Here is a 15,191-nt window from a genome sequence, read left to right as displayed (position 1 = left end):
ATGTGGCCTAAAATGTATGAAGATATCCATCTTTCAAAAGACATTATTGCATTTTAGCGTGTCCAAAAAAATGACAATGGGTTAATTTCCCAGGGCTGAAATTAACCACGAGTGAGTTTTGCGACAAACACGTTTTGGCTTCTTCTGCAAAGGTAGTTGCAGTAATTGCAGTTATACGTGGCACTCTGTAGTTTGGCCTATTTGAAGCTAACGTACCTACTTCATTCTTGTTGCCCTGCGTTTGTAACCTCATGGCTGAATGCACTTATTGGAAGTCACTTTGGATAATTGGATAATGTACATATACAGTACTGTATCAGTGAACAATAAGTCACAATGAACGACGGCTGAATAGGCAAATAGAAATGTGAAAGAATTGTTCTGTTCAGTATTTCAGACCCTTATGGCAGTGACATAACAGGCAGTGAAGACACTAACAGGAAGAGGGAAGTCTCCCTGCAATGTTTTCTCTCCGATCGTGATAAAATTTTCTCAGTGGTGGCTTATCATATTAATGCCAGTGTGTAGCCTACCTAATGGCTCTGCTTTAAGTGTCTTTTTGGGTGTTTGTTTTATGCGTTTGCTACTTAAATTTGTCAATTCTTTGCAGTCGTGACTTCCAGTCAGTTCACTTCAAACCAAGTGTTTGCAGTACACTTCCAGTAGGGTGCACCAAATTCAAACTAAAAGAGCAGGCGCCTCACTGATTATATTACTGTTAGTTTTGAGATAAAACATCAGATGTGATTTTAATTCACAATATAAACATCATGTTAAGAACCGGTCACAGGTTTGTGCTGTCATTGTGTCAAACCAATTCTGATACAGTGAAGCTAAAGATTAAGAGCAACGTTAGTCTGAGAGTGTCCTCAGTGATGAGCTAACGTGCATTATCAGCTCATTGCATTCATTTTAAAGGTAAAGCTGAAGGATGCTGCTTTTACATCCGGCATCATCAAACACCACGTTGTTGACATAAGACTATACAACACTATGTGACAGGGAAGACAAAGCACAACACTGACAGTGTCTTTGGCAAACAGGACACACACACACACATACACACACACACACACACACACACACACACAAACACACACACACACACATCCTTTTGCTTCCCACCACCCTCCTCTGTTGGGAAAAGGGGGGACTGTTATACCAGGAAAGCAGTGGCAGTGTGTGTTTGCTGGAAACAACTGGAGCTCTTCCAGCTCTGTTGTTCAATAACGTAGAACGGACAGATGGATGCCAAAATAAGACAGTGACCTGCAGGACGAAGACGAACGTGCACTCTATGTAACGTCTAAAATGAATGAATGTGCTTTTATACAATGACTGTCTGCGGGGAAATAGTCTAAGTGATTTGCTAAATAAAAATATATGAAACAAAAACAAAACAGTTGGTTGCTGTTGCACAGAACATCAGACAACCCAAAAATACAGAAAGGCTAAACACAGTCAGTCAGGTCTTTTTAATGATCTACCTTATTCTCTTATATTGGATATTTTATTCTTTTGTGCACTGAGGCTATTAGGTCGTGTATAAGGCACTAGATGCACTTATGTTTTGCTTTCCCTCTGAGTAATCTCTAATTTTACCCAGTGAACACTATTCTACATCAGTTAGTCTTTGATTATTACTGTCATTAGTAGTGGGAGTGATAGTAATAAGCAGCAGTGGGCTACATTTAGGCCCATAGCCTCTTAAAGTGAAAGAGAAACCAATTTTCCGGAGTACAGATATGATAAGTGAAATAAATGATATACTAATTCATAAATGAAAATAAGGTTTTTATTTTTCTTAGACTAAAATATCTGTTTAACCATGATTTGTGTTTATACTGAGGGAATCTGAGGATAGGTCGTCTGTGAATGAAAAAATAAATGGACTCTCATCTTAAATGGCCAATTTGAAGTATTGTAGCCGTACGTGCTCCATTAAAGAGCACAGCTACATCAGTCCTAATTAATGTCTCATGGAGGAACATTTATGTAGGCTATACCTCTTTTATAGAACGATTTGCTTGAAAAGCCAAATTACATTTGCAGATTTTATAGAGTTGAAATGCTCCACTAACTTCACAATCCTGTTATACCATATCAACTAACTAATTACAGGTCTTACACAAGGATATGTATTGTATAAATCCTACCATCTGGTGTAAACCAAACCAAAACTGTTTGCCTATAATTTGTCATTTGCAGAATTGAACTAACATTTTAGTCTGACGGATATGTCATTAAAAAATAGGCAAAGTAGCATCAAGTAGCATCATGTATATCTCTATTTTACTAGGCAAATTCTGGACATTACCCTATATTCAAATTTTATTTTCCCCCCAGACAACGTGGTCACAGTCTGTCACCATGCTGAACAGTTAGTATCCACAGCCCCTACAAAACCACTACAAAGCAAACTGTAACATTAATATTCACATGTTTATTCCAGGACTCTTTGTACTCTGCACCTTTGCACTATTGCTCTACATAGCAGACACGTTTGTTTACCTTTGTTGATTTAGTTATACTTATTTTAAGCTGTATGTCTATTTCTGTGTATGTAAATTGAGAGTGAAAAAAGGCAGGAGTCCGATTCCTTGAACGTGTTCACACTACTTGGCCATTAAAGCCGATTCTGATCATTTTTCTAATTTTCTAAGCTTATTATCAGCCTATTATTATTATTATTATTATTATTTGATGCGTTGACATTAAAGCCAATGACTGAACTGGATCTGGTTAATTTCTTGTCTTAAAATCAGAATTAGCTTTAATGACCAAGTAAGTGTGAACACATACAAGGAATTTGACTCTGGCTTTTTGTCACTCTCAATTTACTGTACATACACAGAAATAGAAACAGACAAACATCTTAAAACAAAGATGACAAAAATAAACAAAGTGTGCATAAACATGTAACTCCTATGTATGGATGTGATATAAGTCCAGCTATATAGGACAGACATCAAAACACAAGAAAATTAAATTGTTAACATGATAATAGTGCAGTATCATCTGCCATCATTTGTTTTAATTTGACTAGGCTAATTCTGATTATACACTATATTTAGCATATTAGTATTATTATTAGGCTATTATTATTTGATGCATTGACATTAAGGCTACTAAATGAACTGGAGTCGGTTCATTTCTCAGATTCAGAGTCAGCTTTAATGACTAAGTAAGTGTGAACACATACAGGGAATTTGACTTTTTGTCACACTGAATTTACTGTACATACACAGAAATAAAAACAGACATGCATCTTAAAACAAAGATAACAAAAAGTAAACAAAGGTGTGCATGAACATGTAACTACTATGTAAGGATATAGATATAAGTCTATATATAAAGGCAATTGTAAACATGACGCTAGTGCAGTCTCATCTGCCATTATTTGTTTTAATTCATTTTACTAGGCTCATTCTGATTATACACTATATTTAGCTTATTAGTGTTAATATTAGGCTATTATTATTTGCTGTGTTGACATTAAGGCTAATAAATGAACTGGAATCGGTTAATTTCTCATCTCAGATTCAGACTCAGCTAAATGGCCAAGTAAGTGTGAACACATACAAGGAATGTGACTTTTTGTCACTCTCAATTTACTGTACATACACAGAAATAGAAACAGACATAAATCTTAAAACAAAGATAACAAAAAGTAAACAAAGGTGTGCATGAACATGTAACTCCTATGTAAGGATATAGATATAAGTCTATATATATAGGCTAGACATCAAAACACAGGACAATGAATTTGTAAGCATGATAATAGTGCAGTCTCATCTGCCATTATTTGTCTTTATTTATTTTACTCGGCTCATTCTGATTATACACTATATTTATCTTATTAGTATTATTATTAGGCTACTATTATTTGCTGCGTTGACATTAAGGCTAATAACTGAACTGGAACTGGTTCATTTCTCACTCTCAATTTACTGTATGTACACAGAAATCTTAAAACAAAGGTAACAAAAATAAACAAAGGTGTGCATGAACATGTAACTCCTATGTTAAGATATAGATATAAGTCTAGATATATAGAGCAGTCTCATCTGCCATCATTTGTTTTTATTTTACTAGGCTCATTCTGATTATACACTATATTTAGCTTATTAGTGTTAATATTAGGCTATTAGTATTTGCTGCGTTGACATTAAGGCTAATAACTGAACTGGAACAGGTTAATTTCTCATCTCATGTGCCATAATTTGCATCTATTTATGCACGTATTGTTATTTTGCAGCAGCGGGCTCAGGTGTGCGACACATCACTGGGGATGAACTATTTCTGTCCTTTGCTTGTTTTGTGCTCGCGAGCTCCGAGCGGCGGAGTGCGTGACGACAGCAGCGGCGGAAATATATTTTCTCGCTATTCAAAATGGCACCGTCTTAATCAGGAAGTGGAGAAAACAACTAAGAAGAATAAGTTGGATAAAAATCCCTTATTCCTGTCACTTTGACGCGACGCCTTCGTTCACAGATCAGCTCGTGGTCTTCGGGGGTTTGGATAGAGACGAAAGAAACATATTAACGGTGAGTGTAATTCGAGGATATTTGCGTAAAAAAAAGGCAAAGCCACACATCGGCAGTTGCCTTTACAGCCTCTCCTAGGCGCGCACGTTTTTAACGACGGGCTACACCGGTTGTGTAGCCGTTGGTTTGAGTTTAACGTTATCATAGGCGACGATATCGGGGATATACGTATGAGTTATGTTGGGGTAACTGTAGCAAATGAACGCTGTGTTATTGGTGTCTCAGCTGTTACTACACCCCCACCAAGAAAGGCCAACCGCTAACCTAGCTAGTAACAAGCTATTGCTTTGATATCTAGTTAACTTGCAGAAAAACCGTGCTAACGTTACCTTTAAAGTATAGTAACACACTCGCCCGTGTGTTTGCTGCGCAGTCTATTTTGTTTATTCATAGTGTAAAGAATCATCATGTAAGATTTTCTTCAACAAAAGTTAGATAACGCCATTTAATCCAACAACATACGCAGGCGATGTGCAAAACGAACGTACCCTAAGTAAAAAAAAAACGGCTACGAGCTATGCTAACCTAGCTAGCAAAAAATGCTACCTTAAGTATGCGTAGTATTATCAAACTAATGTATGATGTTGTTGCTTTTTTATTACGTACTTATGGTGAATGAAAGGAAAGGGATAATTCAGAAATGCTTCGTAGTTACATGTTAGCTCTTTAGCTTTCTAGCGCCTGTTAAATGGACCGTTTGTCGATCGGGCAAAGCTAACAGTAGTGGCAGCAACACTGTAATGTAGAGTTCTTTGTGCTGTGTGGAGACCTTTAATGTGCCTCTGTAACGATACCTTTTCTTTAGGAGAAGACGCATTTCTGCTCGATTACACGTGATTATATGCGCCCTTAGAGTAAATATGTACACACAGGTTACTGTTTTAGGATAGTGTCGGTTATTAGGACATTTAAATAACGTTAGTTTTCACAACGCTTTCGGAGATACAGCCCCGGTTGTGACCTGGTATGTAGTATCATCAAAGCCATAAACGAAACCGGGAAAGTAACAATAAACAAACAATGATAAACTTTCGCCGGTTAGGCAGCGGTGTAACGTTAATCCCAGCTCATTGTAAACATTATACCAGGGTTCGTACGGGTGCTGGAAACCCTTGAAAACACTTGGATTTGAGTGTGGTGTTTTCAAGGTTTCAAGAGTGCTTGGATGTTGAATAACGTGATCGTAACTGCTTGACATGTATGTTATATGGGATGGCATATGTGATGTAGCATAGAGAAAAGAAGCTCTCCGTTTTTGAGACTGAAAACAGCATTTTGTTTTGCATGGAAAATGACTTGACTATGTACAGATTATCAAATTAGTCAGTAGTGATTATATTTCTGGCCAGTAAGTTTTCCTTTTATTCGTCGTCCTTCCTTAGAAAGCTCTCTCAAAACATCATATTGCTTGTTTATAGGACAATAACATCTAATTTAATGTGATAAGTGCAATAATAATCATACTGAATATTGAACTGTATACACATATATATATAGTTTTCCACAGCTTTATGTTGCTGGAAAGGCAAGAAAATGTACCTTGAAATGCTTGAAGAGTGCTGGAATTTGACTTTTGAAAAGGCTTATGAACCCAGATGTCAGCTCCCCATGAGTTAGTTTAGAGACTGATGTAACATTAGATTTCTCAACACTTTGGGCAATATAGCTCCAATTGCAACCTGGAATGAATTATCATTAAATCCATATGGGGAAAGTAAAAATGCTGTAGTAGTTTTAGATTTCTAATAACCTTACTGTACTACTTTGTAACAATAACCTTTGGCCGGATACGCAGCAGTGTAGCGTTAATCGCAGCTCACTGTAAACATATGTATCCCACGGTGTTGGGGGCTGTGCAATCAAGCATTAATGCCAAGAAAGCAGCTGTGTGTAGTGTTACCCTACATCATGCAAGTGTACCACCACGGTGTGACTAATACACAGTTTGAGTTAAGGGTAAACTATGCTTATAGCTCCTCCATGTGTTTTAAGACGTAATAAATATCTGACCTTAAATTCTGGCTTAATAATATGTGAAAGAAACCATACATACAGGGATATTTGGGGGTAAAGAACTGGAGGAAGGGCTGGGAGGAAATGAAAACAGCTCTCTCAAAGCTGTCCCCTCTAGTTCTTTTTCTTTCCTGCAATTTTCTCTCCTGAGTTTCCAGTGTGCCTGTTGCCTGCAGCCAATGCTAGTCAGGCCTCGTGCAAGCCTTGACATAGTGTCTTGTTATGATGGCTAGATATTTTTCCACTTATGTCATTCCCTACTTATTGATGGATACCAATTGGTAACTGTAAAGTGAATGACATGCTAGTTTCCTGCCTTTTCCTTGAGTGCCATTAACCCCAGTGACATGGTCAATGGCCTTGGTGTCATTTGCTGTCAAATTCCTCTTGCAGTCCAGCCCGGCTCTCCCTCCCTCCCAGCATAGGTTTTAATAGCAACAGGGAGGATGTTTAACAGTTAGATTGTCATCAGAAATGCAGACTAAAAAACACAACTTGCTCATTTGTTTGTTAAAGATACACCTTTATTGATCCCCAGCGGGGAAAGTTGGTCTCAGGTTTCACCTTTCCATAACTCAGACTACCAAAACGTATTAGATGGCTGTCATCAGAGACAACCCTGCAGGCAAGACAATGACTTCATCATGTCATACTTTTTGTTATGTTGTGTGTTTTGGTGTAACCAAAACAATTGCAATTCACAAAATAGTTGACATAGCATATGGCACACACATAATCCTGGCTACTTCTGGCAACCGGCGTGCCATGTTATATTTTAAGTAAATGTGCAAATGTCTGCCCCCTGTCCTGGGCTGCAGGAGCAGTCATAGTAAAAAGTAACTGCTGGACAGTGTTTGGGGTGAGAGTTAAGTTGCAAGTTTGTGCTGCACAGCTCCTCCTGTTCTAATTTCCTACTGTGTCAGATAATTGATGTCTGCCTGCCCTGCAGAGACTCTGAGGAAACACCGGATCTGTTGATACTGTGTTTAGAGCCTACAGGAATTGTAAGGCTGATACACAGAGAACATGAAGGTATTTAACAAAGACGCATTAGCAAGTTGGTTCAATAACTTTGAAAGGTGCTCAGATGTGGCCTCTAAGATGTCAATTTTCATAAACGTGGGATTTGTTTAATGCATTCAGATAGTTATCACCGGGAAATGGTAATCTCTTTTTTTGTCTGGGATAGCCTGATTGTTTTTGAAACACGCACTGGTGGTGTGACTTCAAACAGCTGGGATCCATGGTTTAACCACGGCTCAAATCCCCTGCTCTTTGTCACTTGGCCCCTATTCTCCCTCTGTCTTCATCTTTGCTAGCCCTTTTTCTCCCCTCTCCAATTGGTGCCAGTGATAAATCTAATTTATGGCCCGTGGGCTGATGAGAGTGAAAAATGTGGAGTGGAGGAGGGGAACCGGGGCTAGGTAATATGTTTGATTCAGTTCCTGCTTTCCCGGAATCTGGCCTTCATTAGATAATAGTTCATGTATTAAACATAAACGTGGATGTTTGGTCAGAGAGTGAAAGAACAAGTGACGGTTGTTGAGAAAATGTGGCCATAGTGTTCACTTCTACACTGTGACAAGAAACAAGCAGATCTTTTACAATGGGCTATTTGAGTATCCCATGTCCCAACTAGTATCCAGACCTGTAGGCTATGTGGATATCTCCCAAGAGCTCTGTAAGAGATGAATGAAATCTAGGAGAGCATGCCACACACTGGCATTCCTCACCACTTACCCTTATGATTTTCTGTGGAAAAAATGTGTCAACATGCTTCTTAGAAAAGCAAACAATGATTTCAAAATGGGACTCATCCAGGAAAGAAATATGAGAGAAATATTGGTGTCCATGTTGATGGATGACTGAATACCATATCTTTCATGTTTCAGTTATCAGCCTGGATTTATAACCAGCCCTATGTTGTAAACAGGGAAGTAAAAAACAGATTTATAATATAGCTGATTTGCTATCCCAAAACATTCTTGCACCCAATATAAATACATCAAATACCTATTGTCTAATTTCCCCATTTTCCCCTTGTGTTTGGCCTGTGATGAATGAAAAAGATGCAGCAGTATTTGTGTGTATGATAGAGGATAAGTTTAAATAAAGATATTTGCAAATTTACAAGCTCTTTTACTTCCACTCAATCACTTTTGTGTGCAAACTTGATCGCAGAGGCGATTTCAGCATTCTCACAAAAGCTTTTATACATGTAGCCTATTGATCATTATTGTTGTGAAAATAGTGGGATCAGTTTTCTTTTAAGATAAATCTGTTATGTCATTGTTACATTCACAACCAAACTACAGAACTTTTTGTTTCCAAATTTCCATTCGATACATAAACCTCACTCTGCTCTGAGCAGTCATGGTCCGAGTGGAGCAAAACAAATAATCAAAGGAAATTCTTTATGTGGGTGCTTCGAAACTAGTGAAAGGTGAACATACTGAGCCTTTATGAAAGCCTTGTCTGTAGCCCACTGCTTGACCACATATGTTGAGCAAATCAATTCACTGTAACAACAGTTAGGCTAAGTTGAGGGTGGAGGCAGTCGTGGTAAAACCCAGACCACGGCCATATTATCACCGGCCACCATCGTCCCTGCCTGGTGGGAGGGAACAGTGTCAGCAGATATGATCACAGTGCACCACAACATTGACAAAGCATAATATAATTGTGGACAATTAGTCACTATTTTTAAAATTTAAGCTAGGAACGGCTCCAGCCCCCTGCGGCCCCGACAGGGACAGGCGGTTGAAGATGAATGAATGAATGATTCATTTGTACCTTAAAATAGTAACTGTGTCCTTTTAGGCTACGTTCACACTGCAGTTACAAGTGACCTGAATCAGTTTTTTTTTTTGGCTCATTAGTGACCCATATCTGATTTGCTTTTGGCAGTGTGAACAGCACAAGTCACATTGAATCAGACATTTTTGAATCAGAATTAGGCCACTTTTAAATGTGGTACTGAATACTGAAAGAAGTAGCCTGAACTGGTGAGGTTTCAGTCTGCAACGTTCGATGTGTAGGGTTTTTTGCTGTCAGCAAACAGTTTGCCTATTGCTACAAACAACAAAATCCAATGGTTTAACTATGTCCTGGGTTTTCTAAATGTAAGTTTTCTTTTACAAACATGTTGCAGGATACCCTAAGGACAAGGGTTTGGTAAAGTGTATTGGTCAATACAGTATGAGTAAATGTTTGCCATTCTTGTTTACGAGAGAGTGACAATAAATTTATCCCCCAGGATATTTATTTTAAATATGACCGTTCGGGAAAGATAAACGTCAGTTAATCTGTATTGATCATCCTATTCTGACACACAGCTTCTCCCGACCAGTTCAGTTTCATTTAAACCCTGTGCCGAATTTTGACCTGCTTCGTTCTGCCCTATATTTTTGCACGGTTGCCAGCAGTTGATTTATTTATTTACCATATCTTTGTGCTTAATGAATGGTTCAATTAATCGCATATGACATGAGGCAACAGTTAGTTTTTTCCTTGTCTTCAACCCATCCTTCACAGTTATGGAGGTGAGACTTGGGAGAAGATTAAATGGATTAGAACCAGGATAGCATCAGTGTGCTGGCAAGCGTTACACTTTTTTTTACTAAATAAGGAATGCCATACAACACTGGAATTCAGATTTCTTAATTGACACAACATTGATGATAGCCTAAGTTACTGGCTTAAAGGTATGGTCGCCATCCGCAGATGCCTTTAAGCTTAAGGATTAACTGTGCCTTCCATGTTTATGTTTAACCTTAAACATAATGTAAAAGTATTTGGATATGTCATTATTATTTTAAGAGCTTCGTATTGTATGAACTATAAAAAGTCATGTGTATAGGCTTTAGATAGCCCTAGATGTAATTGAAGGCCCAGTTTAATATGCAATTCAATTTAATACAATGTACGTAGTAGGGGTCCCTGCCCCTTCTCTCTTTCAGCTAAGGGGTCCTTGACCTTAAAACGTTGGAGACCCCTTGTCTATTGTACCATGTTTTTTTCACACGCCTGAAAGAGCACACCAGAGAACATTTTGTCGGAAGATATCACATTCACCTGACATAATATCTGTCTTGACATTGGAACAGTGACACCATTGTTTTTGCAATGCCAACTGTCAAATAATGTGCCAGCGCTGATAGAAACTATAGATAAGCTCAGTGGATGGGACTATTTGGAGGAAAAAACGGTCCAAAGTGTGGTTAATTTCACAAAAAAACAGTGTAGCTGAAAATTCTCTAAAATGATAAAAGTAGGAGTGAAAACACGAGCAATATGCTGAAACAGCTTTTTATGAAACATGGACTTAAATTCCAGGAATGCCATGTATTTGACACTACGCACGTGTGCCGCTGCTTTGATTGAATATACTGTTATAATACTGTTTTACCGATTTTATCTATGACTAAGAAAACATAAATGAAAATGAATGCTGCATATAATCTATACTGTGTTCAGACTCTGAGAAAATACATACTTAACATTTGTGTTGACACTGAAAACCTGTGTAGGCCTTTCGAATTAATTAAGGGGATTGATAAAGAATCGGACCGATAAGTAGAATCGATAATGGCATTGGTCGCGAAAAAATCAATTCCCATCCCTATGACACATCTTAGATGAGACTAGAAGAATAGAGGGAAACTAAATCTGTCATCTACTGGACACTTGTTCTTTGTGAAGTTCAGTTAATCTTTTTGGTTATTCAACCCCATGTTTTGTCTTCCACTTAATCACTTTTACATCATTTCTAGAGAACAAATTGTACCTATCAGGCTGTTTTTTTATTGGAATCGTGTAAAAGTCTTTGGCCTGTCTTTATGCTGGAAGTACCAGCAGAATAGAGCAATGGAGATCTCTGAAATCTGACGAAGGACACTGGATGACTGAAATTGTGATTTTAAAAATCATCAAATCGCCAATGCACGATAATTTGCGCCACAGAGACAGGCCAAACACCGTTCATCTGAACACAATGCCCACATTGCCACGACACGCACCTGGATTAAAATCAGCAAAATATCTCATTAAGAGTACTATTCGTAGTTTCAGTTGAGTGGACACCAGTCAGATGAACTGAGCTAACTGATACCAGAGTGGCACAGACGAACAGACACAGGCGGGCTCCCTGACACTGTGCATGTGGTGCAATATTCTCCTGCCTGCCAGAGAAGTGAGGTCAATCTGAGTGGAGCAGAGTAATGTCTGGATTTGAACAGCAGCAGGAAATGGATCATAAAACCCAATTGCATATATTGGCAACTTACCTTAAAGAATTTCACTCTCCTGTGTATTTATTCAACACGATAGAATAATATGATTAATTCTTTAGGTGATTTCATTTTTAATACATGTAAAGAGTAGTTAGGAGTAAGAGTTCAGTATGTGCTCAAGAAGGCCTCCTGTTATGGATATGTACTATGCAATATGATATTTGTACAAATGGACTTAACAATTTCTGTTCTTAATATCACAACATGCATTTCTTAAACCTGTCTTGTATCCTGCTCTATATTGCAGCAGTCCAGATATGAATTCCCTGTGCTATGTTGCTTGCTTGTGAAATGTGCATCTGATAGCTTTTGCCCAGTGTTTTCACTGACTCTGATTAACCACGACTAAGAAGGCGTGGGGATTCAGAGTCAGGGAACCAGCTGCCTCCAATCAGCAGCAGAATCCATCTGGGGGTCAGCCTGGGTGATAGGGAGAAACAAAAATGGACATAAGGAAAAAGGGGACATGGCTAACACATGGCAAGAGAGGGGTTGTGATGGAAATAGGAAAACAACAGCCTATCACTAGGAAGAAGAAAGAGGGATAGTGACGGAAATGGGGAAGTAGTCGCTATCACTGAGAAAATCTGGTGATGGCAATAATACAGAGTGGGAGGGTGACAGAAACGGATGGTTCACATTTTGAGTATTAATCGGGCTGATGTGATTAGACTGCAGCGTGAAGGTGGGAAGTACCTGATGCAGAGCGATAACGTATACTCTACCGCAGGAAAAAGAAGAGAATGGAGCAGCAGTGTTGTCACTGGGTTTACGTTTGTACATTAAAACGCAAAATTAAGTGAGAGTTACATTGTCTGTTTATTATTTAACTAGGATCTCAAGTAATCTGATATTATAATTTGAGAGCCCACAAAAAATTAATGGTGCTATAATATATACACAGCATGTATCCCCCCCTTTTTTAAGTTAATTTACCTTTGGCTTCTTTGCTTTCTTTACAGCAGCTGAGACGGTTTACATAGAGGAAAAATACACACATTTTGCATTCATAGCTCCGAGATAATACATCCAGAACCAACAGCTTGCACATTAATTACATGCACAACTAATCGCTTGTTTAAACATTGCAATGTCCAGCCTTTGGTATTCAATGAGTATTTTCTATACAAATTTGTTTAGGTAAAATATGCTTTTCTGTTCACCAGCTGAATCAGAGCAATAATGGGTGGAGAGCTGCACTCAGCTAGTATGTCATCATCCCTCTATTCTGAGGAAATTAGATGTCAGAGGAAAACGGTGCAAAGAGGCAGCTAAGTGGATCGTTGTCTCTGATCTAGTCGGCCTTTGATCTATTTCTGGTGGGTGCTGGTGGTGGTTGTAGAAGTAGAGGGATTTGCTCCTAAAATGAGTGTCATCAAATCCTTGCAAATCAGTGTGATATATTTTACGTCTCTGCTCTCTGCAGTGCTCGGCTACTGCCTTCATTGTCAAACTTTTTAGTTTAGCCCTCCCCTTTCTTTCCCCTTTCTTTCTTTACCACAACAAGGACATCCTCTGAGCCACAAGAGCTTGATTAAGTTCTCCCTTTATGGATATATCACTTTAATGTCTCATTCAGCTGGTGTTTGTGTGTACAAAGATATTTATCATCATGGCAAAACGGTGCAGAATAGCCACTTGGAGTGGGCTGATGAGAATCTAATTAAGATTAATCGTTATCCCTTTGTAAGTAACTAAATCTTTGAACCCTGCCTTTCAGTCAGACCAAATCATTCAAATGACTGCCCGCTTGTTCGATGTGTTCCTGTGTGCTGTCCCAGTCCAGAGAGCGTCTTTGATAAATATTTGAACAGACGAAATGCAATAACAACAGGCTCTTAAAACCCAATTTGTTTCCATTTCCCGGCTTTTGATAAGATGGCAGATTCAGTTACACAGTCATTCGATCATTATTCTCTATCCAGTGTCCTGCCCGGTTACTGGGCTGTCCACAGTCCCTTTATGGCAATGTCTGTAATACTGAATGGAAATTGTGGTTGTGCGGAGGGGGAACAGGAACAGATTGGTAGCTAATGTCTATGGCCTTCCATTTATGTGCTTAAGGGTATGTGTCATTCATGTGTGCGTTTGTGCATGTGCACACGGATGCAAGTACAGGCCTTTTGTGTTGAAATAGGTGCTAATTAATAATGTAGTCTGTTTTGAATGACAGAGCCCTGTGTTTCCCTGGGAAGTAACTTGTTCCTTTTATGAATATTTTATCTCAGTAGCTAATGAATCCAGCCAGTCTAAGCAGTCATAACCAACCAACAGCCCCCTCGATGCTCTGGTATAAAGCAGCTGGACCTTAATAATTTCTAACCTGATTACTGGTGATGCTGATAGACTCAGATTGGTGATGAGTGAGTGTTGTGCATTGGATTGAATGATTGTTGTCAGCCAGCTTGTTAGTCGTGAAGACAGATGCTGACTGCAACAGAAGGGTGACAGATGCCAACAGAGGGCTGTCACATGGGAAACGTCTGTGTACTACGCATGCACTCTTACAGTACATGCGTGTATTGAAAGTTCAGCTCTAGTGACTCTGACTTTTATACTCACTCTGACTCACCTACTTCTTTTTTGGTCCGTAATTCCTTTTTCACAGCCTTTCCACTCAGTATAGACTTGTACACTAAAGTAACACCTATGTCTCTGGACTTCTTTAGCAAGTACTGCTCTAGTCTTCACTTGACTGAGCTCACAGAGCATTTGAGAAATACATAGATATAGCCACACATATGCCAATTTTTCCATCAGTTTCATGCACGCAAAATGCAAACTGCTGCCCAGCCAATGCAGACGGTTGCTTTGGTTAAAATGACAGTGAGAAACATGGCTAAAATGCATCTTCTGTGGACACCCTGTGTTCCCCATGGAGCTGATTTTGGGAACGCGGTCAAAGCAAAGCTGCGTGGTGATGGATTTGCTCAGTACCTTAAGAAGGATTTTTTGTGGAGCGACTTGGGAACCGAGTGGTGCATGCCATGTAACCGAAACGTCTCAGTTTCGATTCTGGCCTTTGGACCTTTGTTGCATGTCGCATGCCCCTCTCTCTTTCCACCTCTTTTTCTACACTGTCCTCGGTCAAAGAAGGCAAACAACACAACATATAAACTAATTTTAGTTTAAGTTGGCATTTAGTACAGGGCCCAAAGAAATGCACTTAGACAAGTGTGGCTGGAAGCAGAGGAGCACATGTGAGAAGTGATCAGGCCACAATGTTAACAGTATAGAGAAATTAGTTTGAAATAATGAATTTTCATTGTCTGCTCTTTGAAAATGCTTGTCCCACACACAGTTATACTGTCTCCAGCAAGGGAGTGAACTAATTGTGGGG

The 15,191-nt window shown here is 38.9% G+C and overlaps 1 protein-coding gene across 2 annotated transcripts in view; it reads left to right on the top strand.

The window, feature by feature from the left end:
- The first annotated feature begins 4,408 nt into the window (after positions 1-4,408).
- The window catches only part of sbno2b (strawberry notch homolog 2b), a 63,419-nt gene continuing 52,636 nt past the window's right edge, over positions 4,409-15,191 (top strand). For both annotated transcript variants that reach the window (XM_083940580.1, XM_083940579.1), the window contains exon 1: positions 4,409-4,547. The gene's annotated coding sequence lies outside the window, so the exon portion shown is untranslated. The remainder of the gene's footprint in view (positions 4,548-15,191) is intronic.

The sequence above is a fragment of the Echiichthys vipera genome, assembly GCF_963691815.1.
Source record: "Echiichthys vipera genome assembly, chromosome: 3".
NCBI classification, from domain to species: domain Eukaryota; kingdom Metazoa; phylum Chordata; class Actinopteri; order Perciformes; family Trachinidae; genus Echiichthys; species Echiichthys vipera.
The sequence above is the reverse complement of the archived record's forward strand: the minus strand, read 5'-3'. Positions and strand labels throughout refer to the sequence as shown.